The sequence below is a fragment of the Martes martes genome (assembly GCF_963455335.1).
Source record: "Martes martes genome assembly, contig: scaffold_249, whole genome shotgun sequence".
Lineage (NCBI taxonomy): Eukaryota > Metazoa > Chordata > Mammalia > Carnivora > Mustelidae > Martes > Martes martes.
In genome coordinates, this window is record NW_027666262.1 from 89 (window position 1) to 10,774 (window position 10,686).

General features: G+C 35.4%; 1 pseudogene across 1 annotated transcript; it reads left to right on the plus strand.

Annotated features, from left to right (window-relative positions):
* The first annotated feature begins 282 nt into the window (after positions 1–282).
* LOC308338105 (small ribosomal subunit protein uS2-like) lies at positions 283–1,122 on the plus strand (annotated as a pseudogene). The gene has a single exon. The product of its transcript is annotated as a small ribosomal subunit protein uS2-like (transcript).
* Positions 1,123–10,686: the final 9,564 nt, after the last annotated feature.

Here is a 10,686-nt window from a genome sequence, read left to right on the forward strand (position 1 = left end):
CATATCTGTTGTAAGCAAACCTATAAATACATCCATCTATTCATTTTCCATTCAAAGAGTTATTAGTTATGTATTCTCACGTAGTGTGCTACACATTAGAGAAATAAACTAGGTGATACTCCTCTTCAAAAAAAAGTTAAATGAATGTGGTTAAATACTATTAACAATGTACAAAAAATCCATAATAGACCTGAGCTTTCTGTGCTACCCAGAGAGGGATCCACGCAGCGTTCTGCATTCCTGTTGTAACTTCAAGTTACAGCCTTCATAATATTGGGAGCCTTTGATGTCCTGCAAATGAAGGAGGAGGATGCCCTCAAGTTACTTACAGCAGGAACCCACTTAGGTGGCATGAACCTTGACTTTCAAATGGAACAGTGCATCTACAAAAGGAAAAGTGATGGTACCTGCATGATAAATCTAAAGAGAACATAGGAGAAGCTTCTGCTGGAAGCTCATGCCATTGTTGACTTTGGAAATCCGGCTGATGTCAGTGTCATATCATCCAGGAATACTGGCCAGCAAGCTGTCCTGATGTTTCCTGCTGCTACTGGAGCCACTCCCATTGCTGGCTGCTTCACTTCTGGAACCTTCCGTAGCCAGATCCAGGCAGCTGTATGGGAGCCAAGACTTCTGGTGGTTACTGACCTCAGAGCTGACCACTGGCCTCTCACAGGGGTGTTTTATGTTAACCTGCCTACCATCGCTCTGTGTAACATGGATTGTGCTGTGTGGGCATTGCCATCCCTTGCAACAACAGAGCTCACTCAATGGATCTGATATTGATGGAGGCCTGAGAAGTTCTGAGCATGCCTGGTACCATTTCCCATGAACACCCATGGGAGGTCATGCCAGAAATCCTGAAGAGTTTGAAAAAGAAGAGTAAGCTGCTGCTGAAAAGATTTGACCAAGGAGGAATTTCAGGATGAATGGACTGCTCCAGCTCCTGAGTTCCGTTCTACCCAACCTGAAGGCAGGTCTGAAGGCATGCATGTAATCTCTGTGCCTATTCAGCAGTTCCCTACTGAAGACTGGAGTGCTAAGCCTGCCACTGAAGACTGGTCTGCAGCTCCCACTGCTCTGGCCACTGGATGGGTGGGAACAACCACTGAGTGGTCTTAAGCTTCTCTTCCACAGAGGCAACAAAATGGAAATAGGTTGACAGAAACTAAATAGTTTCTTTAAATAAAAAAAAAGAAAGAAAGAGGGGCGCCTGGGTGGCTCAGTGGGTTAAAGCCTCTGCCTTCGGCTCAGGTCATGATCCCAGGGTCCTGGGATCGAGCCCCGCCTCGGGCTCTCTGCTCAGCAGGGACCCTGCTTCCCTTCCTCTCTCTCTCTCTGCCTACTTGTGATCTCTGTCAAATAAATAAATAAAATCTTTAAAAACAATAAAATGTAAAAACACTGACATTTAAAAAAAAAAAAAAGAAAGAAAGAAAGAGACCTGAATTTCATTTCAGACTCTATCTAGTACATAAATAAATCTTCAAATTTTGAAATTAGAATTGTAAAGAAAACACTCTCCTCTTAGACCAGTTTGGACAATTTGTATATAAATATTGTGGAGTCCTGAGAAATAAGCATTGTTAGTCTATTACTGTTTCTTGATGTTTCAAATTTAAGCACAGTGAACAAGATTATAGCTGAACCTGTAGCCAACCAGGGTTGTTATCTTTCAGCCTCACACTTTTTTGCAGCAATACATGTGACTTCTAAAATGTTTAACTTGTGTTAAGAATATTCCAAGATTAGGGGTGCCTGGGTGGCTCAGTTGTTAAGCATCTGCCTTCAGCTCAGGTCCTGATCCCAGGGTCCTGGGATCCAACCCTGCATTGGGCTCCCTGCTCAGTGGGAAGCCTGCCTGCTTCTCCCTCTCCCACTCCCTCTGCTTGTGTTTCCTCTCTTGCTGTCTCTCTCTCTCTCTGTCAAATAAATAAATAAAATCTTAAAAAAAAATATTCTAAGATTGATACTTAGTAAAATATTAATGAGGCAGTGTTTTATTCTTTTATAAAGGAAAATAACATTAAATAGGCTACTTTATGGAAATCTCTCCAAATAAGTGGTCAGGTCATTGCTGTTATTGATTCCTTATGAAGAATCATAATTGCAGAAATATAGATTGTTTTTAAAAAAACTATAATATTTAATATTTTAGAAGGAAACCTAATGCTCATGACAGATCAACACCCAAAATATCCATGGGCAAGTTAATTGCTCAGTTGATGACAGGATTGATTAGGCAGAAAAACAATTACTATGAAGCATAAAATTTGGGAAATGAACTGTTTAATTTAATGAGCAGAATTGCTGTTTAAATCATTCATGGCTGATCCTATTATTAGTTATACAAGTTCTAAGGTGAACATCAACTCTTATCATTTATGATAACCAAAGAACATTAGTGTTAGATCTTTCCTTAAAAGCCTTCTTGAACTATTTTCATGTAAGTATTCCATGGAGAAGACATGAAATATGAAAAATAATACTAATGAGATTAATATACAATCACTCTTCTGAAACAGCATTGCAATCAATCTTCAGAATGGAAGAACAAGTTCTACTAAACTCATTATGCTTATGGAAAATTATGAGACAGTGAATTTAAGCAGCTTGTTCAAGGTCACAAAATAAAATAATTTCTAACATACAAATAGAAGTCAGTGCTTCAAAGCCCAGCCCAGAGACTTGTCTACCTAATCTGCACCCCCTGTAATAAAACTGTAACCCTTAACTATTCTCACTATTCATAACTGCTGTTCTCTCAAAGGAGAGTCTTGTTATGCTGTTATGTTGCATCAATAATATCCTTAAGTAGAACATAAGTATATTCTGTTTAAAATGGAGGATCTTCTCCTTTTTCTCAGCTTAGTTGTATCTTAAATAGGAGGTGTTATATGATATCTCAATTTTGTATGTAGAAAAGTAAAAATTTTATATATATTTAAAATAAAAATATATATTTACAAATAATTATGTATATACAAAATAGTTTTTTATAAACCAATAGTTGATTTATTTTTTGTAAATCCTAGTTATATATTGCCAAAGTGTAATGTGATATTAAACTCTAAGATTTCTTAATATATCAAGGATTTTCCCTGTTACTGTAGTTTTATTATAACATCTGTTCATCTTCTGTAAATTTGAGATAAATTCAAATTTTCTCTTTTCTCAATTATTTCTGACTTTTGAGAATTTAAAAAAGTCAGGATGTTCATTGTTAATATATAATAGGCATTATTTGCCTTTTCTTAGAAGGACAATAGTCAGGCTTCGTGGAAAAACATAACAGGAAACTACTTTTTATATCTGTCATAGATTAAATGTAGAATTATAGATAATATTTCTGTGCATCTCATTGTACTACAAACAGCAATCAAGGCCATAATTACTGTCTTAAGTTTCATATGAAGAAATGTTAAATCCCTTACTGACCATTGTTTTCTATAAGACAAGGAGAATACACTGTGACTTACATCAGGGCTGTCTTCTTCTCTGTTGAGTTTTTTCCTGCTTTTCAGCTAGGGCTATTTCTGGCTACAAAGTTCATCAAAGATTGATAATACTTCTTTACTGTTTGACAATTACTGTGTTTTTGTCCAGTCATATCTAAAAGACTTTTCCTTTGGTAATCCACTCATACACATTCAAACTGTACAGTTTGTTTAAAAATGTTTTTTATTAAAAAACGTTTGGTAAAAGTGTACAGTACAAAAAATATTAGAATAGTAGAGTTTACATAAAAATGGAAACAACTGATCTCTCATCTTGTTCTGGCATGATCAATGCACAGTTACTTGGGAAACCTGTTTATCAAAGCCAACTAAAACTGACATCTGCATACTCTGTGTGAATTACTTATGTGCAGCAAAAGACATATACAAGAATGTTAATTGAGGGCCACCTGGGTGGCTCCGTGGGTTAAAGCCTCTGCCTTCAGCTCAGGTCATGATCCCAGGGTCCTGAGATTGAGCCCCACATCCAGCAATCAGCTCAGGGGGAGCCTGCTTCCCCCACCTCCCTGCCTGCCTCTCTGCCCATTTGTGATCTCTGTCAAATAAATAAATAAAATCTTAAAAAAAAGTAGAATGCTAACTGAAGAATTTCCTGTAGTAATTCATACCCAAATGTCCTTCACTGGTAAAAAGGATAATTAAAATATGGCATATTCACATATTCATTCATTGAAATACTGTATAATGGCAAAAACAAATTATTGCAACAAATAAAACATAAACGAATCACTTTAAAACTTAAAGTTATAACTTTAAGTGAAAGAAACCAACATCAAAGTGAACATTTGGTATAATTCCACTTAAGTTCGAGATTAGTCAAAACTAATCTATGATGGTAGAAATCAAAGCATGGTTGACATTGGTATGGTCCATCTTTAATATTTCTGGGATGCTACTCATGTTCTGTATCTTGACCTAAATGGGGATTACATAGCTGTGGTCATTTTGAAACACGTTATATGAACTCTAAACTTTCTTTTATATGACATACTTCAGTAAAATTGTGGTCCCCTCTAAAATGCACCAATTCAATTTGACCATCTGATTTTGTTTGGAGTTCAAGTTTGTTCTTGTTTTTAAAATTTTTTTCAAGTGCGAGAAAAAGGTACAAGATAAAACAATTTTAGATAAAATGAAATTCTCTGGTTTATTAATGGTTAAAGATTCCAAGTATGGCCTGGGACTCAAAATGCTGAATCAGAGTATCATCTCACTCCTTAGTCAGAGGTAAAACCTGCTAATAGCAATATGCTTCAAAGGGGCAGTGAAAGCTCCTGATGATGAGAATTTGAGGGGTTTATATCAGAGTAGTTTTAAGCTCTTTAGTAACCAAAATGTTACTGGATGGAGTCTAACAGAAACACGAATAGAAAAGAAAAAAGAAATTCACATCACATAATATATCTTTTAACTGATCTGGTTTTTACTGAGAGCTTCCTCAAGGCAAAAACTTTGCTAGTACCTATTGGTAATCACAGCTTGAATACCAGCAATAAGGGCTGCCAAAGAATACCAGGAAAAAAACCAGAACTGTTGCTTACTTCAGACTACAAGAAAATAGACCTCAGCAGGTTAGGGCATAGCAAGTGTTTGTTAAGGCCTAAGTCTGGTTCCAGTAGTTCACCTGTTCTGTTTTCACTATCCCTGCTTTCCTACCTGGGGAAGTCCTGGTCTTGGATAACATATGTCATGTTTGATTGCCTTTCACTCACGATTCTTGGGTTGTGAATGAGCTGTAACTTCAGTTTGAGGTATCCTCTTAACCCATAAAGTATGGTCACAACATCATACTTAAAAGTTCTGGTAAATGATCTAGTAAATTAATTTTGTGGAATTCCTGTTGCCTTAGGTTTCTTTTTCCTTTTTCTGGGCCTTTATGGGAAGGTTTAAAAATGCAATGAGCTGTTTGTCTGTTTGTTTGTTTGTAAAAGCATATTAAAATTCTAAGTAACAGAAAGTTTGTATAATAAGTATTTAAGGTAAAGTCAACTGTGTATCTGGACATTCAAAAATTTTAAGTAACTCCATCCCACAGAATCCATTTATCTAATCTGTTAGGACTTTATTTCCATAGGGGGGCAAAAATAACCTCAATGAGAACTTATTCCTCTTTATAGTGTCTTATCTTTCCTAGGAATCTATAAATAAAAATCAAATGATCAGGATTTCTTTTTCTTCTCAGTGCTTGAGGAACCATTATTTTCCATTTTCCCCCTCCAGGTGATGGTGATAGGTCTTTGGCTGGTTTTCCTTACTTATATATCCTGGAAAACACAGATTACAATTATTCATCTAGCCTATTTCTGACTCAGGCAAAATCCTCATTCACACTGTCTTTTTCAAATCAGCAGGAAAGCAATTCAGTTTCTTTGTCCCTAATTCTTTTCTGTATCTCTTTCCATTCTCTTGTGTATGGGAAAACAGAAAAATCCCTTTCATCCTTACTGAATCTTTCAGTGCCCTCCCTGTCCCTCAACTCTCCATTTCTTTCCTTAGTACTTTGCTGTAGAAAAGATGCCATATTACTTTTTAGAGAAGTACCATTAACTGCATGCCACACCTTGATTTTTACTTACATTCAACATATATCATGATCTAATGATTAAAAGCTACCAGCAGTAGATAAATTTTGACTAAAAGTTAGATATTTCACCATCTAAGTGAAAGGGTAGAATTATATTCATAGTGCATAGATTAAGACATCTATTTTTATATTTAACCATCATATCTATTAAAATGATTTGTTATTAAGGCAAATATTAATGAAGGAGAAAGAATATCATGCTTATCAATTTAACATGGAAAATGGATGAACAGTGTTTTCTCTTCTAAGGATGTTATAGCTTATGGACTTGTCACCTTTATTGAGCTAAAAACATATCATTCCTATTTTACATTCTATAACATTGCTTTACACAACTTACATATTTGCATATTTTCTTGATATTAATTATATAAATTATACAATAGACATATGTAAAGGCCATTCAGTGACTTACAAACTACTGTCATTTCAATACCTTCATAGTTTGTACCCTAACGTGTCACTAGCAACCCACAATTAAAGACACAATGTGTTTTCAAATTGTAATCATGCAATAGGACTGCTGCTTAATTGAGAAAAAATGTCAGCTTTCTCATTTTCAGGCATCATAATTTCAGCAAGAGGTCTTCAAGCATCACTCAGACTCAGGTGCTTGTCTATACTGTCTAGGACTCTAAATTAGGAGCAATAATGAGAGAGGCAGAAAGAATGGATTCAGGAGGATGTGGCAGTGGTGGCCACATCTAGTTTCCAGGCAAAGCAGTGACAATAGACAACCCGTGGTTTTAGTCTCCCCTGGTGGCACTGGTTTCCTCGGTGAACTGGTTTTATGGCATGAATTTTACATCCCTGTACTAGTGCCCCTCTTCTGAGCTTTCCTTCCATATTTCCATCAGCTGAGTGATTTTCTAAATGTCCTATTAATACTTCCTTCTTAACGAAGAAAGAATGCATTTTGGTGCTTTGCAAATAAAAATGCCTATGCAGTTGTCAACCACAGCCCTCATTTATTCATGACTGATTAGGTTAGAAAATCTAAGCCTGAAATGAATGCTTCAGAACAGTAGAAAATAGTTATTCTGGAAGCCCAAAGATTAATCAGGACAAGATTAAAACTCTCAGCATCTATGTGTTCAAATTCATCTATAAGAAAACTATAATATTTATAGATACTTCTGCTAAACCATTTTCAAATCATTTTAACAAGCTAGAAATATACTCTTCCACCAATAAAGCCCATGAGAGTAAAAATAGAAAAAAAAGTGTTGAAACAAAAATACAAATTCTATTATTCTTGACCTGAAATAAGATCTCATGTGCCTTGACAACTAGCCTGGTGTTTTCCTACTGAAGTGCACTGCCTCCCAGCTATTTTAGGGGAGAAATGTGTTCTACTTAAATTACTGGCCTAGTAAATACTTTGGGAAGTGATCTCTGATCTCTTTTTCTGAAATCATGAGTACTTCTAAGTCTTCAGGGAAAAGACTTGAAATACTGAGCGCTGTCTTAGAGTACAGACTTTCTTTCTTTTTTTTTTTTTTCCTGTGTAAAAGTGATTGCAATAAAGGGAATGTGAGAAATGAAGGATTCAGAGGAAGAAGGGCAACTATAAAAGGTTGGTCCACATTGACCATAAATTATTAAAGATTTTAAGGCAAGGGGCACTACCTTATGGGCTTTGACAGTGTTTGTTTTTTGGTTTTGATTTTGGTTTTGGTTTTAATTCTCTATGTATTTCTCTACTTCAGAAGCTAGAAATTGGCAAAAAAAAAAATCCTTTCATTTTTAACCACCCATAATAATTAAATATTTAGTGAGGTGTTTAAAAATAGAATAACCCATATTTAAGTTCCTAACAATCCTGTAGAGCAAAAAGAAATAAATTTATATCCGTAAAACCTATACCTTGAATCTGTCTGGGGAACTAAATAAATAATATAAGTAAACTTTATTAGTCCCTACCACATTCCTCTATAATATAAACTTAAATTACAAAATTGAATAGCTAGACTCTTCTTTGAAAGCTGTATTATCTTTTTAAGAGGTTTACTAAATAGCTGATTTGTTTTCCTTAAGAAACAGCAATAACCTGGGGTGCCTAGATGGCTCAGTCAGTTAACCGTCTGCCTTCAGCTCCTGTCATGATCCCAGGGTCCTGGGATCGAATTCTGTATTAGGCTCTCTGCTTAGTGTGGAGTGTACTTCTCCCTTGCACTCTCACTCTGTGCACTCTCTCTCTCTCTCTCTCTCAAATAAATAAATAAAAATCCCAAAGTGCTGAGAAATCACAAAAAGATTTGAAATGTGACTTTTCCCGGATTGCAAAAAGAAGAAAAATACTTATTTGAATATATAAAGTCAAAATGACATAGTCCTCTTAGGAAGACAGAGATCCAAATAAATTAGTATAACTCTTCCCACCAAAAGCAAGTTGGGACATTTAAACAATGATTTACAAAGGGGACCCAGAAAAGTGTATCCAAGCATTTATTTAGTTCCATAACCCAATTGAGAGTATAAGAATAGTACTTGAAAATGATTTTTTAAAAAATAAGAGATGTCACGTATAATTTCATAATGTATTATGTATATAGGTATATATGTTTTACTAGACTTTTTCTACTAAGCAGAACTTTCTAGTCCTTGAGCTTGTTAGAAATTGAATCTATGATTTGAATTGACAGTAAACTCTTCAAAAACATTTTCTATTCTTAATATACTGTATTCAGAGAAACCAAGTTAGTAATGTGTAAGGAGCATGTATGTTAACAGAAGGTACTTGCCAATTTTCTGCTTTTCTTTGTTTTATTTTTACATGAACATCTGGGTGTTTCCTTTTTCAAGTTTTGCTTCCTGTAGAGGGTGAGATTGGAACTGTGTTAGAATCCTGTTGTTAAGGAACAAGACTAAATGTGGTACTTAAAATTTGATGAAAAAACTTTTGGGATGTGTAGCATAAGTAAGTCTCTGAGCAATAATAAGACATTTTGTTGCAATGTTCAACAGTGATTTTTTTATAAAACAATGATTTTGACTTGGTCTCTATTTACCTTGATACTTCCCAGACTAGACATTAAACACACACACACACACACACACACACACACACACTACACACACTCACACACACACACACACACACACCATGCTATAGCACAAAAAATTATATTCAGTTCCTCTAACATCTAACATTTTCTCTTACTTCCAGGCATTCAGGCATGTTATTTCCTGTGTTTATGTATTTTTTATAACTTATTCCATCTGGTTAATTGCAATTCATACTTCAAGCTTCAACTTAGATGGCATTTCCACTAGGAAGCTTTCATAACTGCCGAGATTTCTCCAACCCCACCCAGTAGTTTCAGTTAAATGCCTTTTCTATGTGCTCCCTGTATTATCTATATCAGGTGCATTTACTGACAACATTAAACTTACCAGTGCACGTACTTGTATCTCTGTCTAAATTGTAATTGCTTGGAAACTGTGGAGGTCATGTCTGCTCAAACTTTTCAGTATCTGGCATGCCTGGCATATAGAACATCCTCAATAAATAATTGCTGAGATCAGTCTTTAAAGTGGCCCTTATGTCAATGGTCAAAAATAAATCGTGGTGGATGACAGACAATTACTGAAGTGTCACTCCTGAACTAGGAAAAGTGAAAGGCACAATGTATAGTATTATGTTTTAGGAAGAGTACATTTAGGGTAAAAACGAGTAGAGGACAGGTTATGAATCCACAGTGTTGAGGAAGAAGATTATGTTGTTCTGTGTCCATGCAGTGTCATGAATTAGAAAATTAAAATTACTATGGATCTCAGCCTTGGGATTCCAAAATAAGATGAGACCTGAAGATGTATCTCAGATTTGAGAAGGAAAATGTTAATAAAGCAGCATTGGTTGAGTGCCAAGTTACTAAATAAGATGAGCATTTACTCACTCACCTGCTTTAATAACCTCACTGCAACCAATGTAGGCTACGTTAAGAAGGCTCAATGTAGGAAGAAACTCACCAGAAGCTTCACAGTTCCACAGTTCAAACTGAGTCCTTCTAAATCAATAATATTGATTTCATTTTGTTCCTAAGGCAACAATAATTTATGATGAATTTGTCATGGTAGACCACATGTATGGAAAGATAATGAATAGACTCTTAATTATCTTAATAGATAAGTTATTTTCCTTAAATATTCCTGCTCTTTCTTGTGTGTCCCTTGCAGTTGACCAATTAATTGTTATCCTCAACTGTTTTCCCCAAACTTCCAATAATATTGAAACTCCAATAATATTGAAACTATTTATGAGACATAATGAACCTTGAGGTACATAGCTTATCAAGCATCTGCCCTATAAAGAAAGACTCTCTCTTGTTTCTTCTTCTCTTTTAAAATTTCTTATTTATTTATTTTTAAGGCATGGAGGAAAGGGAGAGGGAGAGAGATAATCCAAAGCAGGCTCCATGACCAGCTCAGAGCCCAATGTGGGGCTCAGTCTCACTACCCTGAGATCATGACCGGTTCTGAAATCAAGAGTTGGACATTTAATTGACTGAGCCATCCAGCTGTCCCTTCTCTTTTAAAGTTTCTATCAGGTTCTTACTTCAAAATATAGATTCTGGGTTTAAA